General features: G+C 47.1%; 1 protein-coding gene across 1 annotated transcript in view; it reads left to right on the plus strand.

The window, feature by feature from the left end:
- Window positions 1-11,226: 11,226 nt before the first annotated feature.
- PTK2B (protein tyrosine kinase 2 beta) overlaps window positions 11,227-16,882 on the plus strand; it is a 130,980-nt gene continuing 125,324 nt past the window's right edge. Inside the window, exon 1 of the mRNA XM_037742657.1 lies at window positions 11,227-11,440. The gene's annotated coding sequence lies outside the window, so the exon portion shown is untranslated. The remainder of the gene's footprint in view (window positions 11,441-16,882) is intronic.

The raw sequence follows: 16,882 nt of genomic DNA on the forward strand, positions 1-16,882 counted from the left end.
ATCTAGGCCCACTGCAACCTTCTCCCAGTTCAAGCGATTCTCCTACCTCAGCCTCCAGAGTACCTGGGCCTACGGGCACATGCCACCGCACCTGGCTAATTTTGTATTTTTAATACAGACAGGTTTTCACCATGTCGGCTAGGCTGGTCTCAAACTCCTGACCTCAGGTGATCCACCTGCCTCGGCCTCCCAAAGTGCCGGGATTACCGGTGTGGGCCACCTTTTCTCTTTTTAATCTGCTGCTTGTCAGTGATTTGCAGTGAAACTTCAAAGAGTGTTTTCCCTTGGCCCACTCATGAGCTTGCAAGTTGGGTAGACTCTCAGAGCTTCAAAGTTCTTAACAGTTTCCTTCGAAACGTTTCCTCAGAATAGTCCTTTCCTCTCAATGCCAAGGGATGAATACCACTAATTCTAATTGCCTTCAGTGTTTGTTAAATGTGGTTGATGGTTTTTCTGCAATTACCTGGGGAGAAGTTTTCTAAAGGCAGTTTCTTGGACCCACTTTACCCACCTCTCTTGTGGAGAGTGAGGCCTAGGAATCTTCATTTTCACATGCACACTAGGTGATTCTCAGCTGCAAGAAAGCTTGAGAGTAATAATCCTAGATGTATTCACCCAACAAGTTGTTGGGTCGCTAGCTCTGGTTAGTGGTTCAAAAATTAACCTTAGGGGAAATATCCGAAAAGGCCACAAGATGGGGCTAATAACACTTCACTCCAGATAGCCCTTTCCCAGCTCCCCTCCACCAACCACCACCCCACCCAGAGAATCTTCCCCCACCCCCGCATTAGGTTAGTATTTCTATGTTTATTTTGTAGCAAATAATTGTTGAATGAGTACAGTTTCCTTTTTCCTTCCTCTTTTCCCCTTCCCCTTCCCCCTCCCTCCCTTCCTTCCTTGCTTCCTTCCTCCTGATGATTATCAATTCTTTACTAAATGTGATATAACCTAGTTGAGACTGTTAAAATTTATTTATTTATGTGTATATTTATTTATTGACTATTACAGAAGTTTAACACAGAGTCTAATATGAAAATGTACATGAGCTAAGTTTTACATCATAGTAAAACAGGCCCTTTGGAGAGGGGGACGTGGGTTTTTCTGCTGAACAGCCATCATTATGCTCGTTCCAAGGCTTCTAACATGATGATACTATTGCATTACCATCATTCCAATATTATTCTGTTGCCCACTAGTTGCCATCTCTACACATTAATCTATCACGAAATTCATAAAAGCATTGGACATGACTGCCACCATTTAATTTTCTTTTTTTTTTAATCTCTTGCCTCATTCTCTTTCATTGTGTTCTTTTATCTATGCGTCGCAGTTGCTCGTGAATCCATATGTATTGCTGTCTATGTGTTTGATTCTGTTATTACCTGATTTTCCTTATTTTGTTGGTTTTTTTTCCTAATATTCTGAATGGGGCCACAAATCAAAAACGAGTAGAAACTAATGTGTGTATCTCTTAAACTACAATACAGAGGTTAACATTAAACCAATAAAGCTCTTCAATCTTTCTGGAAATCCAGACAGGACTCGGTTCTATTCCAAGCTCCACCACTACCCAGGGGCATGACCTGGGACATAGTATTTCACTTTTCTAACTTCCTTTTCCTCCACTATAAAAGAAAAGATGGAATTAATTGCTCCAAGTACTTACCAACTCAGATGCTCTGAAATTGTTTTAGTCTTTGCATATCGGAGAAAAGGGTGACTAAGACTTAGCCAGAGACCGGGAAAGATAAATCTGGATGACTAGAACCAATCTGCCACCAATTTTTATTTCTCCTTTCAGTAGAAAGGACCTTATTCAGAGGTCCTTATTAATGTTCAGGTCCTTTGAATGCTAGCTAATCTTCTGCAAAAGTTTTCTCAAAAGTTCTCATAATCTCTGATTTTCTGCAACTCATATCCCAGATACCCTGCCAACCACTGCCAGATTTCCAAACCCCTTGCCATTACCATGTAAATTTATTTAAGGAATAACTTTTTAAATATTTAAGGAAATAAATTCGCAGGTGCAGAGAGTAAAGGAGGAATTTGCCTTTTGTTTTTTTCTTTTTGAAACAGTGAACTAGAAACTGGCCACTACAAATAAAGGCAGAGACCATTAGCTTACAGAAAAAGGCAAGACCCAACTATATGCTGGCTACAAGGAACTTATTTTAAATGTAAGCGTACAGATCGAACTGAAAGGATGGAAAAAGATACACCACACTAATGCTAATGAAAAGAAAGCTGGTATGACTATGTTAATGTCAGACAAAGCGGATTTCATATAAAAAATACTACAGGGATAAGGACAACAGTTGCTAAATAAAGTCAGCTGCAGGGCTGGCAGCAGCCATCCTCAGAAACAGGCAACCTAGCACTGCAGACATAATAGAACTTGTTCATCAGAGCTACCAAGTCAGTCTTTAAGGAAATCACTGCAGTCTGATGCTTGGGGTGGAACACCATAATGCTTTGGACCTTTCCTGAGGCCTAAACTATAGAAACAAGGAGGGTGGGAACTCTGAGTTGACCTGAATAATGCAGGGAGAACGAGTGTTTAATGCAAGTAACTAGGGTAACACTGAGACTAGTAAACTGCTTGCCTGTGAGTCACGTTTGGCTGCAAACATCTTTTATTTGACCTGTACTTTTTTCCTTTGTATCATTTATGATCTTTTAAGCTACATATAGATAAAATAAAACACAAAATGATTCAAGCAGTAAGGGGGATGGATTATCTCTCATGAGGAAATCTGGAGGCCAAAGGCCTCCCCTGTTGGTTAAGTCAGTGGCCCCAGATTCTTACTCCCCACCTGGTCAGCCTATGGCTTCCTTTTGGTTGGAAAATGACTGTGGAAACGCCAGCATCTTATCCTGATAGGAACCAATGTCCAGAAATGCAATAAGGCCAGTTCTCCCTTGTATGTCTCATTTTTGGAGCTAAGGAGCTTTTCCTAAGACCTTCCAGAATACTTCCTTCACATCTTCTTGGCCAGAAGTGGGTCACGCGTCCACCTCTAAATTCATCACTGGCAGGGAGAATAAGACCATCATGATTGACTTGAACTAATCAGAATTTAACTGACTCGTGATTGAAGGAGATTCCCTGAGATACATTAGGGGATCTGCTATTTATTATAAAAGAGGGAACATTTTCCATTAGGTAGGCAATGACCTAGACGATATCATGTCTTCCAATCCACGAACACAGGGTGTCTTTTCTATTTACTTATGCCTTCTATCATTTCTTTCAGCGATGTTTTGTAGTTTTCAGTGTGTAACACGTTGCTTCCTTGGTTAAGCTTATTTCCAAGTACTTTATTCTTTCTGGTGTCATTGTAAATGGGATTGTTTTTCTTCCTTTGCAGATAGTTCACTGTCTGCCTTTGCTTTTTGAAAAAAGGATCTGGCTTCATTATGTTTACTTTTCTGCATGGCAATAGGCTTTTGAGCTGAATAGCAGCTGCTCCCTACAAGACAGACATTTGTTCTCCCATTTGCCACAGTTCCTATCCAGCCAGCTTCACTCACATTGCCTGCTTGGCCCCTGTAGGCATTTGGGCTTTCGACCCCTTGTTTAGATCATCTACATGAAGTGACATATTGCTGCAATTCATTATAAAGACACTGGAGTGGTACAGGAATAGACAGCCAACTTGGCAACTGCATATAATACAATCAAAGCCGATTTTCCATGTTTCTGAAATTTACATTGAGGCATTCAATTATTAGAAACATTTTGAATGGGAATATTTCAGAAATAGATTTTGTGCTTTTTTTCTCTAAAGCATGCGGAACATAATATAAATCATACCTCATGATATACCAAAGTAGGCAACAATACTCTACTGTGCTGGCTAATAAAGTAATGGGTGTTAATGAAGTATGCAGGGTGGTTTGTCTCTGTCCTGTAAATGGCCACAGATGCCTGTGTTTTGAGGGCTCTTGCTCATGCTAGGCATTTTTTTCCTATCTAGAAGTTCTTCTTGCTCCTGACACTGCATTTGCCTGCAGCTTTCTGCTTTCACTTTCTAGTTGATGCTTGCTTCCCGCACACTGCAGGCTAGGACCAGATCACCATGATTATTAGAATTATGAAATTCATCACTGGCAAGCAAGGTTTGGGTGGTCACTCAATGCTTCTGAGCTTATCCATGGGATGTCCGGGACCAGATGAGCCCACACAAAGATAGGGGTTAGAGGTTCAGAGCCGAGAAGACCAAGTCATAGAGCTGACTCAGAGTCGGCCTGGCATCAGGGCAGTCTCCTTTTCCAGGCAGCCACTCTTTTTGTAGGAGCGCCCTGCAGGCCAGCCCTGCAGCGGCCTGGGAAGTTACGGAAGTCCTGAGGCATGCCCAACAGTTGTGGAACCCATGTGTCCTTTGTGGCACTGAGGCTTTCTCTGCATGTTTTTGTTTGTTTTTTTGTTTTTGGAAACAGTGTCTTGCTCTATTGCCCAGGCTGGAGTGCAGTGGCATGACCTCAACTCACTGCAACTTCTGCCTCCAGGGTTCAAGCAATTCTTTTGCCTCAGCTGCCTGAGTAGCTGGGATTACAGGTATGCACCATCACACCTGGGTAATTTTTGCATTTTTAGAAGACACGGGGTTTCACCATGTAGGCCAGGCAGGTCTCAAACTCCCGACCCCAAGTGATCCAGCCACCTCAGCCTGCCAAAGTGCTGGGATTACAGGCGTGAGCCACCACACCTAGCCTTGCATGCTGTTCTTTAATGGAAAAATTAGAAAAACTCTTATGTGTTTTCCTGTCCTTCCCTCCCTCTTTGGGACCCAAATCAGTTTTTCAATGGTTTAACCGTGTCTTTATTCTTCCCAAGGAGATTCACATTGGATTATTTCCAGGAGCCCTTTTTTTCTCTGTGGAAAGATCTTATTTTGTTCATTTATTTTAACTTTTTCATTATGTGCATTTTCAAATGCACTCAATATTTTAGAGGGAACAGTATAATTAACCCCCACATACCCATCATTCAGCTTGCATTATTAACAACTTTGCTATTTTTCTTCTCTCCTTTCCACAATTTTTTTTTTTTTGGATGGGGGAGGTGGAATATGTTAAAGCAATCATTTTTTTTTAGGAACCTATTTTTAAAAGTTACAACAGGACATAATAGCCATTAATGGCCAGTAATTAGCTATAGCAATAGCAAGGAAATACACATGTATTCTTTCTAGTTTTTCTCACAATCCCATAAGGTAAATCAATCCCATTTTATAGATGAGGAAATTGAAGTTCTGCTTTAACTTGTATCTAAAAGAAAATAAGCTAAATGGTGACGTATTAGCTAGGATGCTCTGAAGAAAATAAAAACTGCTTATTTCTCTACTTTTATTCACCACTCTCATCAGTCGTGTCTGATGCTGGATGCATCGGAGTTCCTCCCCACCAACAACCGATGCACCAGCAACCACCAGGTGGTGAGACAGCCGGGTGGGAAGGGTCCCCAGAGAAGCTCCAGCCGGCCCGTGCGCTGGGAGGAGCGTGCACTGCGGTGGAGCCATAGAAGTTCCTGCTGTTGGCAGTGGGGAGGAGTCTGGCCCCTCCTCTTCCTGGGTGGTACCTGGGATTCAGACTGCAAAGTAGGGGGTGCATAAGGACTCTGGCTTTGCGAAGGGTCTCTGTTTCCTTTTTTTTTTTTTTTTTTTTTTTTTCACTAAATAAAACCTGGCCTTACTCACCTTCAAATTGTCTGTGAGCCTAATCTTTCATGGCCATCAGACAAGGACCCTGTCTTTACCGAAACTAAGGAAAAGTCTCGCAACATGGGGTGTCCCATAGTTCAACTGAATTCAAACACTATCTACCTGGAGAGAGCATCAGATCCCACAGGTTGAGGACTCAGTCCCACAGACTGCCCCCCTCTCCCCCGTCCTCCCCTTGGCTTCAGATGCCAGTCGCAAGTCCCAGGTTGTGGCGTTTGCTTCTGACTGACTGGCTATACATCAGGGTTCCCGTGAACCCCTCCTCAGGTTTGATTAATCTGCTAGAGTAGCTCACAAAGCTCAGAGAAACACTTGTCTTTCTTTTGTCCATTTATTTAAAAGGATATGGCAAAGGATACAGATGAGCAGTCAAAGAGAAGAGATGTTCAGGATGAGGTCTGTGGGAAGGGGCGTGGAGCTTGATGCCTTCCCTTCGAGTGCCACCCTACGGGAACCTCTGCAAGCTCAGCTCTGAACCCTGTTCTTTTGGGTTTTAGGGAGGCTTCTGTATGTAGGCATGACTGATGACAGTACTGGCCATGGGTGATCAACTCAACTGCCAGCCCCTTTCCTTCCCCAAGTTTGGGGGAAAGGACTGGAAGTTCAACCTTCTCATCATGCCTCAGTCTTTCTGATGACCAGCCCTCATCCTGAAGCTCTGTAAGGGTGCAGCCACCAGACATTTCATTGGCATACAAAAGGTACTTTTTTTTTTTTTTTTTTGAGACAGGGTCTTACTGTGTTGCCCCGGCTAGAGTCATCCATTGGTGTAATTATAGCTCATTACATCTTCAATCTCCTGGGCTCAAGCAATCCTCTTGCCTCAGCCTCCCAAGCTAAACTACAGGTGTACACCACTATGCCCAGCTAATTTTTGTATTTTTTTGGGGCAGATGAGGTCTTGACATGTTGGCCAGGCTGATGGCGAACTCCTGGCCTCAAGCAATCCTCCTGCCTCAGCCTCCCAAAGTGTTTGGATTACAGGCATGAGCCACCATGACTGGCCTCACAAAACATTCTTAACACCCCAGAAATTCCAAAACTTTTAGAAGTTGTTTGCAGAGTCAGATACCAAATAAACATTTCTTATTATATCATCATGTCACATTTGCAGTTCAGGCTACAGTAACAGAAAGGCCAAAATGAAGTAACCCAAACAAATTTCTTTCTCATGTAAACATTCAACTAGGTTCAGACTGTGTCCAGGGTAAGCACGGCGGCTGGATGGCATTAGTTACCCAGATTCTCGGCATCATAGACCAGGATGGCTGCTCTGCGCTTCATTGTCAGGTGGAGACAGAAAAGAGAGAGTGGAAAATATGGGAGGATGTGCTCATTCCCTTGAAGGGCATGATTCTGAAGTTACGTGCATGGCCTCTACTCTCCAACCATTGTGGAGAACTTAATCACAGTGTTGTACCTGCAAGAGACTGGGAAATGTAGTTTTTATTTTGGGCAGCCTGTGACCATCTGAAAGTCAGGGATTCCATTATTAAAGGAAGAAAAGAGAAAGTTCTGTTTAAGTCGAGGGCATGGTTTTGAGTTCCATTCAAGCCTTACCAGCCATACCCTCAACTTATTTTGGCCTCAACTGTGGCCCACTTGGTAAACATAGTGATGTATGGTTAAACATAGATGTCCGTTGGTGATGAAGCACATTTTTTTAGTACCTGTACCCATAAGATTTTTCTTTGTCCTTTGTTTTTTGTTTTTTTGTTTTTTCATTTTTTGAAATAGGATCTGTGTCGCCCAGGCTGGAGTGCAATGGCACAATCACAGCTCACTGCAACTTCCGCCTCCTGGGTTCATGGGATTCTCCTGCCTCAGTCCTACCAAGTAGCTGAGACTACAGGCATGCATCACCCCACCCAGTTAATTTTTGTATTTGCCCATTTTTTTTTGTTATAACACTTAACAACCGTACTATTTTTTAAATAAAATGTATTCTACACAATAGCAAATTTACATGATGTAATTTAAATTCCATCATTTACAATGGAGAAATGCCAATTATATAATATCATAGCCTTGCCAATGATGGGTTTTGATTTACTTATGCTCTTTACCACTTGGGAGGCTGTGAAGAATTTATTTGCCTTCTCTAAGCTTTCTTTTCCTTTCCGCAAAACAGGACTAGGACTAGCTACTTCATAGATGGTTGTGAAGACAAGCTGGATGACAGATGAAAGTTCTTGGCACAGAGTGAACACTTGATAACTTATATGGCAGATATGTGTGTGCTATTTGCCCATGAAGCTCACATTGTTTAATTGCTATCATTTCTAAAAATAATAGCCATAGAATTTTTTGTAGCATTTGTAAACCTATCACTTAATTCAGACTTCACAATACCCTGGGAAATAGGTAGAGCAGACAATACTTATTTTTCTGCTTTTCTAGATTAGGAAATAGAAGCTCAGAAAGATGGATTCACTTGTCCAAAGTCACAACCTCTTCCCTCTTGACCGGATCTTTCCTATGAGCATTGAAACCTGCCCCACTGGTTATCATCTAAAACAAAGGACAAAACAGTCCTCTTTCAACCCACAGCCCCTCCCCCTCAACACCCCAGTCTCAATCACCCTTGGCGGCCAAGCTCTCCAGGACTCAACAGCCACATGCTGCCTTCATGTTTTCACTTCCAGTTTATTCATCAGCCCACCCTACTTGACCTTCGGGTCTTCATTCATGTGCTCCTGGTAAGAGCTTGACTTGAAGTCCTCTGTTCTCTCTGACTCTGGCCTTAGACAATCTTGTCCATTCTTGTGGTTTCAAATGCCATCCCCAAAATTAATCACCAGCTCAACCACCTTTGCGATCTCCAGTTCCAACTACTCCTAGGGTGGGGGTGTGGGACTCTTCACAAGAGTTCAAACATTAGAAAAGAGAACCTGGACTGGGGAGGGGCAATAGGACAGGAAAGAAAATGAGAAATGGGAAAAATGCTTGCTGGGACTAGGACTTGGAGATTTTGCATGGCTGTGGGGTAAGGAGGGAGAGGGAGAGTCAGAGGTGACTCCTGTCTTGTTGACATTCACAGGAGGGCTGGAACGGGCTTTGTTTGAAGAGCAAGATGAGCCAAGGTTATAGACCTGAGTTTGGGGTAAGAGTGGAACATCTAAATGGAAAAGCCCATCAACTAGAAAGGACATTTGCTCAAAGGCCTTTTTCCTCAGTCTCCTTCTGCTGACCCAGGTACACATCCTCCCAAAACCCCCCACAATTAGGGCACTTGGTCAGCTTGAGACACAGGCAGAAGTAGGCAGAAGGGAAATATTTTTCTTTTCCAATTGGGGTAGATCGTTATTGCAACCTATGCCATATGGATAGCATCGCCATGAATAGCATTTTTGAAAGATTTCTGTAGACTTTGAGGGCTCCTGAAGGCATTTCTGATAGGGTTTTTAGAAGGCAGTAACAGGCAGAAGTGTGTGACCTGAGCTGCTTGTTCATGGCACTGGACTGAACCTAAGGAGAACTGACGAGAGTTGGCCACCCCAGAGAGTTTCTCAATGTCTTTTGTCATTCAAAAACCTATGATTTTATGATTCTATGAGGTCGATTTTGGAGATTTTTTTTAAAAAGTGCTGAAGAATTCAACCTCTGAAAACTAAATCTCTGAAAACTCACCTTACCGGAATTGGTCCCAGCAAGATAAGATTGTAGTTCATGCATGTGGCCACACAGGGGCAGCACACACAAACTCACCTTTTCTTAATCAGGCCCTGATTGGCTTTGCTTTTAGTTCCCACTGTCACCCCCTAGCACAGACTCTCAGCAACTCACCCAGATAACTAATTTTCGTGCTACTCAGGCTTCATCACTTCATTCCCAAGCATAAGAATACGGAGGGGACACCTACTGCTGGAATGCCCTTTGACCATGTCCTTGCCATCTAGTCAGTTACCCGTCTCCTCATCCCCACACCTTCCCTGCTAACTTCAGTTTACCCCTGTCTGACTTGTCTTGTCTCTCCCATCCCTGGCCATGATCTCCCACTTGGCCACCTTCTGACCTCCTGACCACTGTGTAGTCACCAAGATTACCTCCAAGATGCTGAGTGCTGGGAACGTGACAAATCTGTAATAGTATGAACGGGAAGGGGTCAGGGGTGTGTCGGGGGGGCTCCAGCTGTAGAGAGTCTGATCTTCAGGGGACCGAGAGTGGCATCTAGCCAATAGCTATGGGTAGTCCACCAATAATACTTTGAGAAACATTGACTTCCTGGATTTGTTAATTAATCTAAGTCTCCAATTTCTTTTCAGAAATGAGAAGACGTCAAATGCAATCTTGGAAACTGAGTGCTTCCTTGGCACGACTCCAGGGGGCGCCATTCTCAGGAAGTACGTTGTGAATGCCGTCTATAGAATTGTGCAACAGGGCAGCCCTGGGAATCAGGTTCCAGTCCTCCACAGGACACAGAATAAAGAAGCTTGGGACAGGGGTTCTGGAGAGGGCCTTGTAGGATGTGGGTGATGCTGGGTACACCCCAGCTTTGTAACCTTACGCCAAGTGCAGGTCACCTCCTCCTACTACTCAAGCAAGTCTAGAGTCTTTCTAGGGATAGGGAGGAAGTGTTGCTAAGTGCCCCTGAGTGCCTGCCCCCATCTCACTGCCCTGCTGGCCTGAGGAAAGAGGGGACCAGACTCTGGGCAGCCAGCTGGAGGGATGTGGAGACGGGGCCCCTGGAAGGGGCTGTCCAGCATCTCTATTCTTGTGCTTTCCTCAGACCCTACTTGAGCACAGCTCAGGGACCTGGTCTTCGGTGTTCAAGGACCTGGGCCAGTTATCCCTGGTGGTGTTTGAATTTTTTTTTTTTTTTTTCAGCGTCTCACTCTGTCGCCAGACTGAAGTGCAGTGGCACAATCTCGACTCAGTGCAGTCTCTGCCTCCTGGGTTCAAGCAATTATCCTGCCTCAGCCCCCTGAGTAGCTGGGACTACCGGTGCACGCCATCATGCCCAGCTAATTTTTGTAATTTTAGTAGAGACAGCGTTTTACCATGTTGGCCAGGATGGTCTCGATCTCTTGACCTCATGATCTACCTGCCTCAGCCTCCCAAAGTGCTGGGATTACAGGCATGAGCCACTGTGCCCGGCCTGATCTTTCACACCTGCAAAGGGACGGGGGCCACTTTAGGAGGTGGAGAGATGAGGACACAGGTGCTCAGAGTACCAAGCAGGTAACATCTCCCACTGCCGGGCGTCTGGGGAGAGCCAGCCTGAGAAGTTGGTTTCCCACCCTCCCCCTTCACACACACCTTTTGGCCTCCAAAAGGCTGCAGGTGGAGTGGGTAGAGGATGGAGGGGTGTTAGGAACTGGGGAATCAGCTGCTTACAAGGGGCACATAAATGCGAGGATATCATTTGCGGCCAACGGGGAGGGCAGAGATTGCCCCCCAGGTTGGCCTGGCGCTCAGGGAATTGGAGGCAGCGTCTATTTCAGAGTTTATGGTAAAAGGCTGGAGCCGGCACACACAGACAACATACCCCACCCTTTAAGGAAGTGGGGAGGAGAGCAGCAGGGGTGTGGTTAACAACTCAGAGGAGGAGGGGGAAACTCTAACCTGTCAGCCCTTTTACTCAGCCACAGCCTCCGGAGCCGAGCCGGAGCCGCTGCACACCTACCTGCCCGGCCGAACTCACCTGTAGTTGCCGCAGCCCCGGCTCACCTGGTGGGGCCGAGGAGCAGTCACTGCCAGAGTCCGCGCCTCCCTGGGTGAGTCCGTCCTGTGAGCCGGGGCTGTGCCCGGCAGAAGTTGGTGGCTTGACGGGTGGCAGGGCTTGGGGACGGCAATTCCGGGATCCCGGGCACCTGAGCTGGGAGTTCCCAGAGAAACAGCCACAGACCCAGGAAATGGGAGCCGCGGGTGCCGTGCACACGCCCGGAGCTCGCCAGCCTTCTGCGGAGAGAGGAGTTCTATTTTTGGAGTAAATTTGACACTATAGGGTGTTTCTCCCTCTTTGTCCTCTCAACATATTCAGACAGGGGAGGCTGGGGGTGACGGTGTGAGGGCACAGCCAGGCTGCCACCTCTAAAGATCAGGTTAGGGGCCATGGGGTGGGAGGGTTCAGCTCCTGCCTCAGACCTCTGCCTGCTCTTGCCCCACTCCCTGCTTCCTCCCGGGCCCTTCTGCAGCCCCTGGGGTGCTAGTCTCACCCCAGCCCACCCCCACTCCTCTGCAGCCACTCCTTGCCCCCTGAGAGGACATCTTTTGAATCAAGCCCTGACTGGAGGAAAGCAGGGCTGTTCTGGGGAACAGGGGGGCTCCTGTGTGTGTGTGTGTGTGTGTGTGTGTGTGCACGCGCACGCGCGCGTGTGAAGTTCACACTGGCCACATTGGTTCCTTGAGAAGCCACCTTCTGAGTGCTGCTCAAGGGTTAAGTTCCGAGCTGCCTCTGCCTGTCGTCAGGCTGCGCGTGGGCACCGCTTTGGGTGGGTGAACGTGGAGCAGCATATGGGTGATGTTCTGCAAGCCCTGCCACCGGCCCTAAGCCTCGACCACAAGACACCGGTGTCTCCCCACACCCCAAACTGGAAGCAAGTCGGCTAATTGAAGGGGCCAGTGGGAGGACAAGAGCAGAAAGTTGTGTCCAGAGGTGGCTTTAGCCAGGAGGGACTTGGAAGCTGGGCTGTGGCTGGACCTGGGCCCACTGGGGCAGTGTGCGTGGTGTGACCCGGTAGTGGGTGCACGGAGATCCCTCCATGTGGGGCGTTCCCTGCTCACCCTGAGTGCTGCTGCTGACCTGAGGCCCCATCTTTCACAACCACTCTGGGGGGGGGAGGAAGGCACTGATTAAAAAGTGACTAAAGGCAGAAGGGAGGAAGGAAGTAGTCACGCTGGAGAGCCCCAGCTTTGGCGGGACGGTCTGCCTTCAATCATTCAGGAGGCGCTCCCCGGCTTCCCACCTGCGGCCAGGTGCAGGTACAGGGTATGGAGACAGGGTGAGTGTGGCATGGCCTCTGTTCCCCAGGGCAGTGTGGAGTAGGGGGTGGTCAAAGGAGGGCTACCAGGGGGAAGGTGCAGGGTGCTACCCAACCCTGCGTTAGAGGGCTGTTGAGGAAGCCAATCAGCAATAGCCAGGAGGGCTTCCTGGCAGAAGTGACTCCAAGTTGAGAACTGAAGGATCAGTAGGAATTAGCCAGGGAAGAGAAGAGGGGAAAGAACAGCAGGTGCAGAGATCAGAGGCTAGAATGAAAGTAGCTGGGTTTGTTGGGAGCCTGGAGCTGGCAGGGGTGAGGGGAAGCGGCAGGGGTGAGTGGAGACAGCTCTAGAAGGCTTTGGAAGGCCTGCGCAGCTGCCATGGCAACTTCTGTGGGAGCAACACTTAGGACCTGGAGCCAGGCAGGAGACTTCCCAGCCGGAAGGGGTTGCCAGATCTAGCCAGTAAAAGCACGGAACACTCAGATTTGAATTTCAGGTAAGCACCAATTTTTTTTTTTCAATACAAGTATGTCCCATGTACTAGGTGGAACATACTTGTACTCAAACATTAGTCCCTGTTTCTCTGAAATCCACATTTAACTGGGTGCCCTGTATTTATCTGGAAACGCTGCTCTAGGAGAAGCTGAGGTTGGCACAGTGCTGGGAAGGAAGGGCTGGAAACAACCCAGGCACTCTGAGAAGAGTCTCAGGTTTACCTCATAGCCATTCCTCCTGGATTTTATTTTTGAGCTCATTCACTGATTGACCTTGTTATTTAAAAAAAAAAAAAATCAATTCCTTGGTTAGGAAGTGATTATCCATACAGGTGAAGGAGTATGGTACCTCAGAAAGAAACAGCATTAAATCCAGACAGATCTGGGTTCAAATCCATGTAGACTGGTAAGCTGCTCTGACCCTCAGAATGGTCTCTTCTCAAGTGAGAGCAGGTGAGCAGGTGGTTGGGAGGATCCCTGATAACGTGTGTGAATTGCCTAGTGAGTGCTAAAGGAAACGCAGTACGTATTTTGCAGCACCTTCACGGGGTGAGCGAAACAGAGTGCTTGGGTTCATTTACTTCCATAAGTGAGCACTCGGAGGCCTCAGGGGAGTTACATGGTGGGGTTCCTGCTTCCAGTGAGAACACGTGGGGTTAGCCCCCAGACGGTGGTGGGGGGGCACAGTCTGCATTATGGTTTTAGCTTTGCTGTTCCCTTCCCATATGACCTGCTTCAAGGGGTGGGGATATCTAACGTTCTTCTGGAAGGATGATGGGTGGGCAGAGAGCGAGAGTGACTCAAAGCAGATTAACTGAAGGGAAATATGAATGAATTAAAGGAGAGAAGCCGCATAAAATGTTCAGCGCAGACAAATGCGCCATGAAATCTGGCTGTCGTGATTCCCAGTTTTAGGATGAGTTCCTTATTAGAAAAGTAGTGCTAAGAGACAAAGGAAGTTAGGGTGCCTTGTGAACTGGATTCTGGCTTCAATGGGAGCATTTGTAAGAACAAATTCGGGTCCTCCTAAAAGGGAACCTAGAGCAAGTTAAGAATTGGTTAAGAGAAAGAGGAAATGGAAAGTGTGTTTCCCTTGTGGGAACTGCTAGGGTAAAAACAGCCCTTCTTTCCAGTGGCTAAGTCTCCCCATTTCGCTGTGATGAACGTTTCGTCGCGAGCCCCTTGGATTATTTGCCAAGTGGTGTTCAGAGAGACCCTGTGGCATGAGATGGACAGAGGTGTTCCATTGATGAAACGTTCAGATGAGCCTGCACTTGGACATGTCTTGCATATTTGCATGATCAAGATTATGATAAGTCCTGCATAAAAGACACGTGTCATTCCCTAAGTATGGCTATAGCACCCATGCAGATTCTCAGGGAAACAGCATTCCACACTAAGTGAACCGCGACATGAGTGCTGTTTGTGGACCAAGCAGGTCTTTCATTGCTCCTCTAGCCAGGATGGACCTAATTCATTCTAGGCTAGGCAGTGTCCAACTTAGAGAAGGTCTTCAAGGAAGGAGCCTGTGTGTGCAGCCTTTCTCGCATCATGCTAGGGACACAAACTCCCTCCTGTAGCAGCCTGAGTCTTTGCATTGCGGCTCCAGTGTTGTTTCACTGTGCAGAGGACCCTGGAGAAAGTCCAAGTCCCTTGGCACTTAGCACTCCATAGTGACAACAATAGCTTTGTGTGCCCCAAATCCTGCTAGGACAAAGGAAAGTGATGGTGAGGACTCGTAGGGGAGGGAGGCTACCCTGGGGCTACCCTGCATGGTAGAAACTCAGTCTCTAGTTTCCCCTGCCCGGAACCCATATGCCTCAGGACCATGTGACCCTGGCCTCTTAGGTAAATGGGGTTCCGAGGTAGATGGCCACATGGGGGATGGAGTAGAGATACATAGCTGCGATGTGCTTGGGGATGAAAGTGTGCTGATGAAGATAAGTTTTGCTGGCTTGAGGATGAAGAGTTTCTTGTGAAGTTTGGGTCAGTTCCAGAGTCAAGGAGAAAGAGCAGGGACAGCGGTGACTCTGCAACACTTTTAAGCCTTGTCTGTCGAAGCAGGTGGTCAACAGCTCAGGCTCAGAGTCAGTCTGCCTGGGTTCCAGACCAGGTTTGGGACCCCCGAGTGACCTTAGGTAGGTCATTTGGCCCTAGCTTCCTATCTGCAAGATGGAGACAATAACAGGGCTTTGGGTAAGGGTGGCGTGAGATTGTATATATTAGAGAGAGATTTAAAATATTCACAGCCACTAAAGCCTGAGCACAGATCAAACAGAACGGACACCACCATTACCCTGAGCAGGGTCAGAGAGGCCCCCTTCCATGCCATGCTCACCCATCAGTGCATCTTGGGGAGTCTGGGGGTGCCACAGGCCTTTGGGGACTGTGGCATGGCCATTTCCAACGAGGATGGACTATTTCAATACTTCAACTTCCCAGATGGTCTTGTACACCCGCTTGATAATAGCATTGAAGTACAATGAAACATTCAGTCCCCTAACAGGCACATGATACGCATCCAGTAAATGTGAGCTCTCCAGCGTTTTTACACATATGGCCATATCTGAACTGGTGGGGCAGCACCATTTATTTTTCCGTAGTTTATTGACCCTCTTCTTCGAGGCATCAGGCAGCTTCCCCCAAGCACTGTCTCACAAGCAGGCAGCACATATTCAGTGATGTTTCTTTCTGCCTAGCCTCGCTCTCAGTTCACTGTTTTGGGAACAGCCAGGCATAATTAACTCTTTAGACAGCGAAGAGACTGTGTACGACTGCCCATCGGGCACTGAAGTCCAGATGGTCATTTGAAGTGTTCCTCAAGCTGACAGGCAGGAGAAAATGGTGGCTTCACTTTCTGGGCCTCTTAACACTGTGTACAAAGCTCCGAGCCGTGCGAGGGGGCGGCAGAGGGGGAGGGGACAGCTCTTGGAGTCACTCTGCTGTTTCTCAAGGTATAATTATTACTCGTGGTGACAGCTGATTAAGAGCGCAGACTTGAGGCTGCATGATCTGATGCGCTTTTCACCTAGATGCATCGGGCAGGTTGGTGTGAATGTGGAGTTTAATTTTCAGGAGGCCCTCCAGGTAGGCTATAGGCGGGCTGCAGGGGTGGACACTGCTCTGAGTTTCGTGGTCATCATTGTGGGCTCTGACCTTTTCCCAGCGGTGCTGCTTTGATAAGGCGGCCAGTCACTGTGACTAGAACTAAGATCCGCAGCGGCCAGTACCTGTGAGAGGCCAGCCTTCCCCTTTCCTAGCTTGGCTGTGTTCACTAACATCTTCCCCTCTCCAGTTCTCCCTCTTCCCTTGTATGTTCTGACATCCACCCACATAGAATCTGGTAAGATCACTCGCTAGAGACAGGGAGCTCAAAGAATCCACCTCGCCTGGGGTTTAGAACCCAGTACTGGGTTTAATTCCCATCTCCTGCATTTGGCTTCCTTTAAATTGGGCCATTTCTCCCAATAATTGTGGGGGCAGTCCCCTCTTTTCATGTCCTTTCTTTCTTAAGTCAGTCCCACCAGTGCACATGGGAGTGATTGATGGGGGTGGGGGTCTACCGGGAATTCTGACCTGAGTTGGGGCTTTGCTCTTCTGGGGGTTCCCATCTCACCTGGAACAGAATGGCCCCTATGGTGATCCTGGCCACTTGGAGCACCGTCTTTTTCTGGTCTTTCTTTCTTTTTTTCCTTCTTTCCTTCTTTCTCTCCTTCTTTCCTTCTTTGCTTCCTTTTTTTT

This window comes from Cebus imitator, unplaced genomic scaffold, assembly GCF_001604975.1.
Source record: "Cebus imitator isolate Cc_AM_T3 unplaced genomic scaffold, Cebus_imitator-1.0 Scaffold125, whole genome shotgun sequence".
Lineage (NCBI taxonomy): Eukaryota > Metazoa > Chordata > Mammalia > Primates > Cebidae > Cebus > Cebus imitator.